Source organism: Hypanus sabinus, chromosome X1 (assembly GCF_030144855.1).
Source record: "Hypanus sabinus isolate sHypSab1 chromosome X1, sHypSab1.hap1, whole genome shotgun sequence".
NCBI classification, from domain to species: domain Eukaryota; kingdom Metazoa; phylum Chordata; class Chondrichthyes; order Myliobatiformes; family Dasyatidae; genus Hypanus; species Hypanus sabinus.
In genome coordinates, this window is record NC_082738.1 from 24660934 (window position 1) to 24673385 (window position 12452).

The 12452-nt window shown below is 45.4% G+C and overlaps 1 protein-coding gene across 8 annotated transcripts in view; it reads left to right on the plus strand.

The window, feature by feature from the left end:
* Window positions 1-12452, plus strand: part of LOC132384709 (diacylglycerol kinase beta-like) — a 207430-nt gene that overhangs the window by 62704 nt on the left and 132274 nt on the right. For 3 of the 8 annotated variants that reach the window (XM_059956083.1, XM_059956092.1, XM_059956089.1), the window contains exon 1: window positions 3841-4124. The exons of 4 other annotated variants lie outside the window; for them this stretch is intronic. The gene's annotated coding sequence lies outside the window, so the exon portion shown is untranslated. Of the gene's footprint in view, window positions 1-3739; window positions 3757-3840; window positions 4125-12452 lie in introns of those variants that run through there. One more of the 8 variants, XM_059956088.1, reaches the window with a different exon arrangement.

The following is a 12452-nucleotide window of genomic DNA, read 5'->3' on the forward strand; positions in this document are numbered from 1 at the left end:
GAGAAGAGAAAAGTGACAATGCCAAGGGTGGATCTTTGATTATGTTTGCTCCTTTATCTAAGGTAGTCCTTAGGCTTGTATCCCTCCAAACCTTTCCTATCCATGTACCTGTTTAAGTGTCTTTTAAGCGTTCTTATTGTACCTGCCTCAAACATTTCCTCTGATAGCTCGTTCCACACAGCACCCTCTATGTGAAGAAGTTGCCTCACAAGTTCCTATTAAATCTTTCCCTTCTTATCTTAAGCCCGTGCCCTCTAATTCTTGATTTTTCTGTATTTATTTATTGAGATACAGAAGATAGGCCCTTCTGACCCTTTGAGCCACACTGCCCTGCAACCCCCAATTTAACCCTAGCCTAATCACAGGACAGTTTACAATGACCAAGTAACCTACCCACTGGTACACCTTTGGACTGTAGCAGGAAACCGGAGCACCCTGAGGAGATCCGTGCAGTCACGGGAAGAATGTCCAAGCTCCCTACAGAAAGTGGCAGGAATTGTTACCGGGATGCAGCAGTTGCAAACGGCAGGAAGCCAGAGTGCTCCATCTCCAACCCTGGGAAGCACAGTCTTGGCATTCTTCCTGGCCGCCTACCATTGTGTGCGAAATCCTACTGCAATGCAGAGTGCTCATTATGGATGGGTTAAGCTGATTATCACAGTTGTTGAAACTGCACCTTTGTTTGGTGACTTAGCATGTCATGGGCAGCAGGTCTATATGTATGATTGCTGAAAGGATAATTCTGCTTCTAGTTTACTTTTTTGTTAAATTGCACCCACAGTGTGCCTCATGCAGAAACACAGTAGCAAACAAGAGCTCAAGACCATTCAGGCTGACATCAGTTGTAGCTGTAATCTATTATTAAAGCAGTGGTAACAAGGCAATTAGAAAATAATAATAGGACTGGGCAGAGCCAATGTGGATTTATGAAAGAGAAATCACGTTTAACACATCTGTATGAGTTTTTTAAGGTTATAACTGACGATAGATAAGGGTGAATAAGATGTTGTGGTGCTTTTGAACTTTAAGAAAGTTTTTGATAAGGTGCCGCCTAAAAGATTATTAAACCAAATTAGAGCATGTGGTGGTGGGAGTTTTATCTTGATATCGACCGAGGATTGGTTAACAGAGAGAAAACAGAAGGTAGGAATAAACCGGTCACTTTTGGGTTGGGAGACCATGAGAATTGGTGCTGAGGTCCCAGCTCTATGCAATCTACATCAATGACTTGGATGAGAGAATCAAGTGAGATATAACCAAGTTGCTGAGTCCCAGTTGGGGCTGTGAGGAGGATGCAGGAAGACTTCAATGAGATATGGACAGGCTAAGTGAATGGGCAAAGACATGACAGAAGGAATTTTTCAGGTCATTTACTTTTGATGGAGTATTTTTAAAATGGTGAGAGGTGTTGTACATAAATCACTGAAAGCTGACGTGCAGGTACAGAAGGCAAGTAGTAAATTGGCTTTTAATGCAAGAGGATTTGAGTACAGAGGCACCTTAATGCAGACATACACGGTCTCAGTAAACTGCACCGGGAGCATTGTAAACAATTCTGATCTTCCTATCTAAGGAAGGATGTACTCGTGATAAAGAGAGTGCAGTGGAGATTCACCAGATTCCTGAGACGGCAGGTTTGCCATATGAAGAGTTTAGGCAGCCTGGGACTACACTCCCTTGAGTTTTAGAGAATGAGAGGTGATATCATTGAAATACGCAGTTCTTCTGGAGCTTTACCGGGTAGATTTGGAGTTGGTGCTTCCACTGACTGGGATGTCCATAACTAGTTGGGGGCTGGGGCAAGGACACACTCTCAAAGTAAGGGGTTCAGCATTGAGGACAGAGATGAGAAAGAGTTTCTTCACCCAGAAGCTGGTGAATCTTTGGAATTCTCGATCCAGAAAAACTGCAGAGGTGCAGATTGATTGTTTATTCCTCTCCATAGATGCTGCCTGACTTGCTGAGTTCCTCCAGCATTTTGTGTGCCTTGCTCAGGCGATTGCATCTTCTTTCGTGGTCCGGTCCGTGAAGTCCACGTTCCGGTTCACGGTCCAGTCTGTGGGCTCCGGACTCCGGGTCTTCTGTCTGTCCTGGGCTTAATCACAGGCACCTGATTCTCATATTGGGGCTGGAATGTAAGTGGCCCTGGGTTTGAGTGTGGTTGCTGGTTTGAATTGTTGGTATCCTGTCCTTGTCTCTGTGTGATAAGTCAGGCTGTCTTTGCCGTTACCCTGAGGCTGGATTGTTCCCTTCCTTCCCTCTGAAGCATGGCCAGCCACCCATGCCTGCGTCCTCACCTGTATTGCTGTCAAGTTCAGCTGCCAGAGTGAGACCGGAGCCTTGCCACGCCGACAGAAGGAACTATCTATTGTTGAGCTTGGAACTGTCTCTTTGTGTCTGTCCATGTATGAGTCCTGGCCCTACGTCCTGTCCCCAAGGAGGGGTCCCGGCTCTGTGTTCAGTGTTCCTGTGCTCCAGTCCAAGGCTCCAAGGAGGTTCCAGTCCGTGTCCAAGGCTCCGATGAGGTTCCAATCCGTGTCCAAGTCTAAGTCATAGCCTAGGCCCTGAGTCCTGGTCTCGTCCAAGTCTAGTGTCCATGTCCAGCTACGCCTCTCCCCACTTCTGCTTTGTTCTCCCTCGACCTAGGCTCTGCGTTCCTGCTCTCCCTCAATCAAGACCAAGTCTGAGCTTCATGTCCTTGTCCAGCCCTGGAGTCCCAAGTCCTGCCCCCATGTCCAGTCCTGTTGCCTAGCCACGTCTTGTCCTTGCCTGGATCCAGAGTCCGAGCCCGAGTCAAGAGCCAGGTTCCGGGTCCCTCTCCAGTCTGTGGCTCGGAGTCCTTGTCCAGGTTCCCAGTTCCTCATCTAGGTCCCACTTTCCTACTCTAGTCCTAGCCCATACTCTGTCTCCTAGTCTTGTCCAGTGTCATTTCTTCCCCACTTCCCCTGCTTTCTTGATACACCTAGTCCTCTCCCTAGTACTTCAGTGTCTGTGTCTTGCATTTGGGTCCGTTCCCAACGCCCACCTTATGACATCTTCTGCCCAATGGGAGGGGGGAGAAGAGAGAGCGTTTGGGATGTGTAGGGTCTTTGATTATGCTGGCTGCTTTAAACATCTCTCAACATCCACCTTGTCAACCTCACTCAAAAAACTTGAGTTTGTACAAGGTTGCCTGAGTGTCAGTCTGATAATGAACTTTGTAGAATGGACTTTCTGACATGGGCACCGGACCATTCGGGCTCTCACGACCAGACTATGTAACAGTTTCTTCCCCCAAGCTATCAGACTCCTCAATACCCAGAGTCTGGACTGACACCAACTTACTGCCCTCTACTGTGCCTATTGTCTTGTTTATTATTTATTGTAAAGCCTGCACTGTTTTGTGCACTTTATGCAGTCCTGGGTAGGTCTGTAGTCTAGTGGGTTTTTTTCTGTTTTCACGTAGTTCAGTCTAGTTTTTGTACTGTGTCATGTAACATCATGGTCCTGAAAAACATTGTCTCGTTTTTACTGTGTACTGTACCAGAAGTTATGGTTGAAATGACAATAAAAAGCGACTTGACTTGACTTGATGCACAGTGTTTTTGTTTCCATGAGGTTTTAAAAACAGGTCACCGCGATGCCCCGGTGTCATTGGGTCTGCAGTACCGGAAGCTGCCAAATAAATTCGGGCAGCAAGGGGTTAACTCGCTAGTTGGTTTCATTTTAAAATGCTCGTTTTGCACTGCTGCCGGAGAGAGTGCACTTGCCGTATCGGTAGGTGGGTAGAGGGTTGGGCTGTCAGACTTTGGCAAAGTGTGATCGGCGCAGCACTCTGCGTAATCCTCGCTCCTTTCATACACGAGAGCGGCCACTTCAGAACTGTGATAAAATTATCATTAAGGAGGGAAACTCTGCTGTTGTTTTTACATCCTGCTGATGTCAGAGGGTTGCTCTTCACTGGGTGTAGGTGTGTCTTGCTTCCATTGAGCTGCCTTCCAGTTCTGGGGACAGCAAGAAACAACACAGAAATCAGTTTACAAGCTGACCTGTCATCTGTCTGCCTTTTTTATTTATACTGTATTTCCACCACTTTGACATTTGGTGACGGGAGTTCCTTCACAGTCAAGGGCCGATTTTTCAGGGTAAGAACAAATGCAGTTCTCGGCGATGTGGCTTCCTCTTCCTAATAACTGGGAGAACGCGGGCTCTGCCTAAAACTGTTGGCGATCTGAAAGACTGAGTTCCAGTCTTAACTGTCAGTTTAGGCCAAGGGCTGTGCTTCAATATCTTATCCACTTAAACTTTATTTCCTCATTTTTAAGAGCTAGTCAAAGTACAACTCTTGCCCTTTTCAATATTGATGTTTGTCCAGTGTTTTGAATTATTAGTTTAGACCTACAGTTATATGCAAACTTTATTGTGACAAGTATTAAATATTAACTTTTGAAGTTGAAGATTGTTATCTTGCCACAGAGTTCAGTCACAGGAGAGAGAAGTAGCTATATACTCTTGTGCGGGTGACCAAGGATATTAACGCGTTTTCTCGGGATATTGGCTTTCTTCGCCATGTTAAATGTTTGTTAATGAGCGGTTTGTACTTGGTATAATTAAGCACGGATTCTTGCCTATATTTTAGCGTGTTCAATCTCAGTAGAACTCACTCTGTAAAGACGCATGCGTTCCGTTGATTGGGCTTCATCGTGGGCATGACTGACCCATAGGTGTTCTCGGGAGGGGCTGCGCTCGGCGCATGTGATGTGCTGACAGCGGGGAGGAAAATGGTTTGCTTTCATTAATGGTACATATTGATGTGCTGCTCGCGAAACCTGCTCCCCAAACAAAATGTTAACTGAGGTTCTCGGGGGATGCCGACTGCCTGAAATCAGCATATGACATTTACCCAGGGGGATCCCAAGGCTGTTCCACAATCTTGAACAAAATTCAAAGAACACTGTGAAAGACAGGCGTTCAGCAAAAATAATAAAACGAATCTATTCTTTAGATTATATTAAGCAGATAATTAACCAATGATTGCAGTGAATTATACTTGGGGAGAATGTGTTTATTGACAGCGATACACAGGAGATTACAGAGTCCCGTGTTTACTAATTATTGTTCTAACATCAAGTATAGAATTTATTTGGTTAGAGTTGAGAAACTTTCATGGAACCCCCACGCTGTTTGGGGATATTCTACAGATCATCAGTCAGTGAATAGGACAGAAGCAGAAGCTACAGAGACTTTCAAGAACTACAATGATGACATTGAGGGAATATGTTGATCCTAATCTTGACTGTTCTAATGTCAACCAGCAAAGCAAGAATAGAATTTTTGTAACATTCACTTTGTGGGTAGAATTGAGGAACCACAAGTGTAAAAAGACACTGATAGTGTTAAGTACAGGCCTCATAATAATAGTCAGGATGTACAAAGTTCAAAGTAAATTTATTACCAAAGTGTGTGTGTGTGTAAGTATGTCACTATATACAACCTTGAGATTCATTTTCTTGTGGGCATATGCAATAAATCCAGTACCATAATCGAATCAATGAAAACCTGCACTAATGGGGCAGACAACTAGAATGCAAAAGTCAACAAACTGTGTAAATACAAAAAGAAAGGTAATAATAAATGAGCAATAAATATCCAGAACATAAGATGAAGAGTCCCTGAAAATGATCCATAGGTTGTGGGAATAGTTCAGCGATGGGGCAAGTGAAGTCAGGGAAGTTATCCCTTCTGGTTCAAGAGCCAATGGTTGAGGGGTAAAAATTGTTCCTGAATCTGGTGGTGTGAGTTCGGAGGGTCCTGTACTGTCTCTCTGATGGCAGTAGCAAGAAGAAAACATGATTTTGGTGGGGGGGGGGGGGGGGGGTCCCTGATAATGGATGCTGCTTTCCTGCAATAATGCCCCATGTAGGTGTGCTCAGTAGAGGCTTTATGCGATGTGGATTGGGTCATGTCCACGACTTTTTGAAGGATTTTCCATTCAAGGGCATTGGTGTTTCCATACCAGGCTGTGATGTAGCCAGTTAACTCCACCACAGTTAGTCATAGTTATAAATGTCATGCCGAATCTTCACAAACTTCTAAGGATGTAGAGGTACTGCTGTGCTTTCTTCATAATTGCACATGCTGGGCCCAGGGCAGGTCCTCTGAATTGATAACACTGAGGAATTTAAAGTTGCTGGCCTGCTGCACCTCTGACCCCCCCGATAAGGACTGGTTCATGGACCTCCGATTTCCTCCTTCTGTAGTCAATAATCAGCTCCTTGGTCTTACTGACATTGAGTGAGAGGCTGTTGTTGTGGCATCACTCTGCCAGATTTTCAATATGCTTATTTGTCACCACTTTTGATTTGGCCTACAAATTGGCAAACTTAAATATGGCATTGGAGCTGTACTTAGCCTCACGGTTATAAGTGTAAAGTGGGTAAAAGCAGGGAGCTAAGCACACAGCCTTGTGATGCACCTGTGCTGATGCAGATTGTGGAGGAGATGTTGCCAATCCGAACTTAACTGGGGTCTTCCAAGTGAGGAAATCGAGGAGCCAATGGTACAAGGAGGTATTAAGGCCAAGGTCTTGAAGCTTATTGATCAGTTTTGAGAGGATGATAGTATTGAATGCACCTGGAGATAGAAAACACATGTGAAAAAGGTAATCTTGCAGTGATTGTGGGGGACTTAAATATGCTATAATGAAGTAAAAGATTAAACCCAATGGTAAATGAGCCAATAATAGAGTTCAAGTTTATTCTCATTCAAGTTCAAGGTTATTGTTACCCAGCCTAACAGGCCTTGTTCTTATTCTGTGGTGCCTTCAGTCTGACAGTAGAGATTGTGGGATGAATGGGAGGGGTCGTTGACAATGCTGAGGGTTCTGCGAACGCAGCACTCCTGGTGTATGTCCTGGATTGGTGGGATGTGGGGAGAGACCCCAATGATACACTCAGCCGTCCTTACAACCCTGCAGGGTCTTGCGGTCAATTCCCATACCAGACAGTGATACAGCTGGTCAGGACACTTCGATAGTGCTCCAGTAGAATGTGGTTAGAATGGGGGCAGGAAGTCTTGATCGCCTCAATGTCCTCAGGAAGTGGAGGTGTTGCTGTGCTTTTTTGACTAAAGAGGTGGTGTTGTGGGACCAGGTGAGATCATACATGACGTATACTCCAAGAAACTTGGTGCTTCTGACTCAGTCCACAGTGGAGCCATGGCTACGTAACTAGGACCACCAGATTCAAAAACAACTATATTCCTCAAGCAGTAAGGCTGATTAACACCTCCACCCACTAACCCATCCCAGCACAGCCCCTACCACCACTACTTTATCATTTTATTATAGTGTTCACACACTATCTTATGTATTTATATTATTGGGTTTTTATAAGCTGCAAAGTAACAATTATTTTATTCTCCTCCACATTTCTTTACTGGAAATTACATCAAACATCTTGAAACTTGAGTTGATGTACAGTAGAGAGTGGTCACCCTGCATCTTCTTGAAGTCCACAGTCATTCAGTGCTCCTGGTGTGGCCTCCTGTGCATCAGTGAGACCCGACATAAATTGGGACATTGCTTCACCGTGCACCTACATCAGTCAGAAAAAGCAGGATCTCCCAGTGGCCACGCATTTTAATTCCACTTCCAATTCCTATTCCGACATATCAGCCCATGGCCTCCTCTCCTGATGAGGCACATGCAGGTTGGAGGATCAACACCTTGTATTCCATTTGAGTAGCCTCCAACCTGATGGCATGAACATCGATTTCTCAAACTTCCAGTAATGACTCCCCATTCACCATTCCCCATTCCTATTTCCCTCTCTCACCTTATCTCCTTACCTACCACCTTCCCTTTCTTCCATGGCCTTTTGTCCTCTCCTATCAAATTCCCACTTCTCCAGCCTTGTATCTCTTTCACCAATCAACTTCCCAGCTCCTTACCTCACCCTCCCTCCCCTTTCAGTTATGCCTATCACCTTGTGGTTCATCCTCCCCTCCCCCCACCTTCTTTCTCTGATCCTCGTCTTTTTCTCCAGCCCTAATGAAGGGTCTTGGCCTGAAACGTCGACTGTACTCTTTTCCATTGAAGTAAGAGCCTAACCTGCTGAGTTCCTCCAGCATTTTGTGTGTGTTGCTTGGATTTCCAACATCCACAGATTTTCCCTTGTTTGCGATTGGACTACTACAACGCAAAATCTTTTTAGTCTTATCCACACTGAGACTCAAGTTGTTGTGTTCACACCAGTCCACAGAAGTAATGTAACGATAGGAACGCTCTAAAGAGGAGATGTTTCAGATACATCTAGGACCCTCGCAGGTCACAAGGCAGCATGGTGGCGTAGTGCATTGCTTTACAGCGCCAGCTGTAAGATTGGGGTTCAGTTCCTGTCGCTGTCTGGAAGGCATTTGTTCATACCCCCTGTGAGCGTGTGGATATCCTGTGGGTGCTTCTGTTTCCTCCCACGTTCCAAAGAGGCATGCGGTTAGGGTAAGTGAGTTGAGGGCGCTGGAAGTGTGGCTACACTTGTGGGCTGCCCAGCGCAATCCTCGCTGATTTGATCTGACACAAGTGACGCATTTCACCGTACGTTTTGATGTACGTGTGACAAACAAAGCTCATTTTTGTTCTTTGAATTCTTTACAGGCTCGGTCAATGAACCAATGCCAAAACTCCTGCTACAGGAGCTGGAGAAATGATAAAAATCAAAGGAAAGGCTGAATAAATTAGAGAATGATTCAAGTGAGAACTGGGCTGAGTATTTTACTCTATAAGAGAAGTGAACAGGAAAATACGATGGGCAAGGACCAAACATGAGAATAGAATGTTCATCAACATAAAGGGGAACCCAAACACTTTGACAGGCGTGTGATAGTAAGCAATCAGTTTAGGTAAGGGCTGGCACCATGAGGGCAATTAATGCTCATGGAGCAATGCTAGAAGAGTACTTTTATTTACCCTTTACCAAAAGAGAGGATGGTATAAAGCCACAACAGGACAGAAACTCGAGGGCCTCTGTTATGAAGGGAAGTTAGGCTAGCTCAGACTTCATTCTTTGAAATGTGGGAGATTGAGAGGTGACCTTACAGAGGTGAATAAAGACATGAGTGGTATAGATAGGGTGAATGCACACACTCTTTTCCCCAGGGTTGGGGAATCTAAAACTGAGGGCATAGGTTTAAGGGGAGAGGTGAAAGATTTAAAAGGGACCCACGGGGCAACTTTTTCAACCAGTGGCTGGTCAGTAATGGTATGAGCTACCTGAAGAAGTGGCTGAGGCAGGTACATTAACAACATTTATAAGTTACTTGGACAGGTACATGGATGTAGGCTGAATGTGTGCAAATAGGTCTAGCATAGATGGTCGACAGGTTGGCAAGGGCTAGTTGTGACAGAGGGGCAATTTCTGTGCTGAGCTCTATGACTCTATCTCCCATTGTTCCCAGCATGTATTATATAACTGGAATAGTGAGTGTTGGTTGACATTTCTGTCTCTGAGTTGGGTTGCGGGTTCAAGTCCCAGTCCAGACACTTGAGTGCTAAGTCAAGACTGGTCCTCTGATGTGGTGCTGCTCTGTCAGGGACGCTGTGTGCATGAGGTATTCACAGCCCTCTCAGGGGCATCTAACCGTGAAGTAGTCCTCCCTTAAATCCTGGCCAATATTTATCTCTCAATGAACAGGACTGAAGAGGAGAGGTGGCAAAAATGGTAAAGCAGGTACTGGTAGAGCCGCCACTTAGATGGGATCCAAAGAGTTAAAGATAGAGATTATGATACAGCATAGAAGGAAACTATTTGGCCCATTTGAGTCATTGATTAATACAGCACAGAAACAAGCCCTTCAGCCCTCACGTCTCAGTCTTGGAATCCCAACTAAGTCCGATCAGGAATGGTCTGTTTGTTGATGATTTTTTTCTATGAAGTGTTGTTGACAGAAGAGGGTTGTTGACTTTCACGGATTACTTTGATCACATTCCCGACAAATCAAGCAAGTTACTGAAAGTCAAATATAGCTGCAGATGCCAGAATCTAAAACCAAACCTGAAATGCTGGAAGAACCCAGTCACTCCCAGATGCATTTGTGGGAAGAGAAGCCAGTTAACATTTTGGGACAGCTATACTCTTGGCCCGGTTCTGAGAAAGGCCGATGAGCCAAACTGTTAACTGGATTCTCTTCCCCACAGGCGCTACTGTGTTCTTCCAACATTTTCTTTTTTGCCTTTCAAGCAAATCAATAAGTGAGGCAGGAATTTGGCAAGACGCTGTTAACTGGAGCACCAGAAATGGTATCACAGCCAGTTCTAATATAGCATTCGCAACGCAACTTGATGACAGAGATTATTCATTTGCTGTTTGTTCTTACCACACAGTCTCAATGTTTTTACTGGATGAGTTTTACTGTCCTCTGTGTTTTGTTACACAGATGGCATGAAGAATGACAAAGGAATGACTTTAGTACTTGATTTGTTTATTTTTATTTACTTAATACAGTGGAGAGAAGGCCCTTCCAGCAACCACCCCACCCCCACCAACAAACCCGATTAACCCTAACCTAATCATGATACAATTTAACATGAGCAACTAACCTACCCGGTATGTCGTTGGACTTGGGGAGGACCTGGAGAAAACCCACACGTTCCATGGGCAGGATGTACAGCGACTCCTCACAGAAAGGGGCCAGATTGAGGTCCAAACTCTCGACCGCCCCGAGCCGTAATAGCATCATGCTAACCGCTATGCTGTGTGGTTTAGGCCTGGCCTGTCTGTTTTTCTAACATTAGGTGTCAGAACCAATTGATCACAGGGCACCTACAGCCTTAGATTGTGTCAGGTAGGCTAGCACAAAGGGAAACAGGAACTGAAGTTGACCACTCAATCCTTTGAGCCTGCTCTTTTGTCCCATTAAACCTCTGCTCCAGGCTTTGGTTCACTTTCATTGCCAGAGTGGCAGCTTGTTACAAACCAACGTCCATCTCAAGCAGCCTGGAAGTTGGTGATTCTGTCTTTCTTTTTGTCAGATGCCTCCCACAGATGAATAGCTTGTAGCTGTTTACCCTATATCTGTGGGAGGCACACATGCCCTCTTACCACACGGGGAATGCCCGTGCCCAGTGGATGAAGCAGAGGAAAGGAAGGAGGTCTAAACTGAGAGTCTGCATTTTGAATGGAGTCTGCCAGAGCCCTTCGGCTGGGAGGGACGTGGAGAGTGGCAGACAGGAACCTCTTTTCATTCCAGGCCGAGCAGATTTGACTAAAGTGCCAAGTTCCAGCCGATACAGGTGAAGGTGAGCTGCTGACACGCACCACAAGTCACTTGTTCTACATTCACATTTACAAAGAAGAGAGAGTCTTACAACCACATCCGTGCACCTGCTCCTATAAATACAGCTTAAGTAGCATTTCATTTGGAGCCATAGGCGTTCACCGCTCATAAGGAGGCCGCTTGGTCTGTGCTGTCACCTTCAATCGCTTGCTGTCTCCCTGCAGCCCAATATTTATCCGCAGTTTAAAATGGCCTCTGCTTCAGTTACACTCTGTTAAAGCATTGTGAGCTTCAACCCAAAGGCATTTGAACACTGCTCTCTCCCTACACTGGAGGGATAATTCCCCCTTTTTAGCTGACTTCCAGAGGAAGTTGGCCCTATTCATTTCACCAAGAACAAAAGCAGCTCTTCAAAACATCACTGTTGGCCCCTGCTCCAAAATAACAATTCTTGTACCTGACCTCTTGTCACATAACTCTGGTTGTACATTGCTGGTAATGTGCTGGGGTGGGGGGGGTCTTCTTTGCTTTAATGAGCTTTTTGTACTGCAATGCACAGCTCTATCTCACCAGGCAGTCCGTACCTGGCCTGGAGTGATGCAACCCCCTCGTCCCCTCTGCACCCTCCCATCTCAGCAGCAAACCCTCAGCATCTCCTGCAGCCTCTTCCTGCTGCATCCTCAGACAGCCACCGACTCAGTGGTAGAAGGTGGGAGCGGGCACCATTGCTGAGGCAGTGGAGTGTGAGAGCCATCCTGGATAAGATTCAGAATCAGGTTTAATATCACTGACATATGTCGTGAAATTTGTTGTTTTGCAGTAGCAGTACAGAGCAATACGTATCAACTATAAATTGCAATAAGAAATATTTTTTTAATTAAGTTTAATTAAAGCTATATAGGACCCTGGTCAGACCCCACTTGGGAGTACTGTGCTCAGTTCTGGTCGCCTCACTACAGGAAGGATGTGGAAGCCATAGAAAGGGTGCAGAGGAGATTTACAATGATGTTGCCTGGATTGGGGAGCAAGCCTTATGAAAATAGGTTGAGTGAACTCGGCCTTTTCTCCTTGGAGCGACGGAGGATGAGAGGAGACCTGATAGAGGTGTACAAGATGATGAGAGGCATTGATTGTGTGGATAGACAATAGGTGCAGAAGTAGACCATTCGGCCCTTCGAGCCTGCACCACCATTCTGAGATCA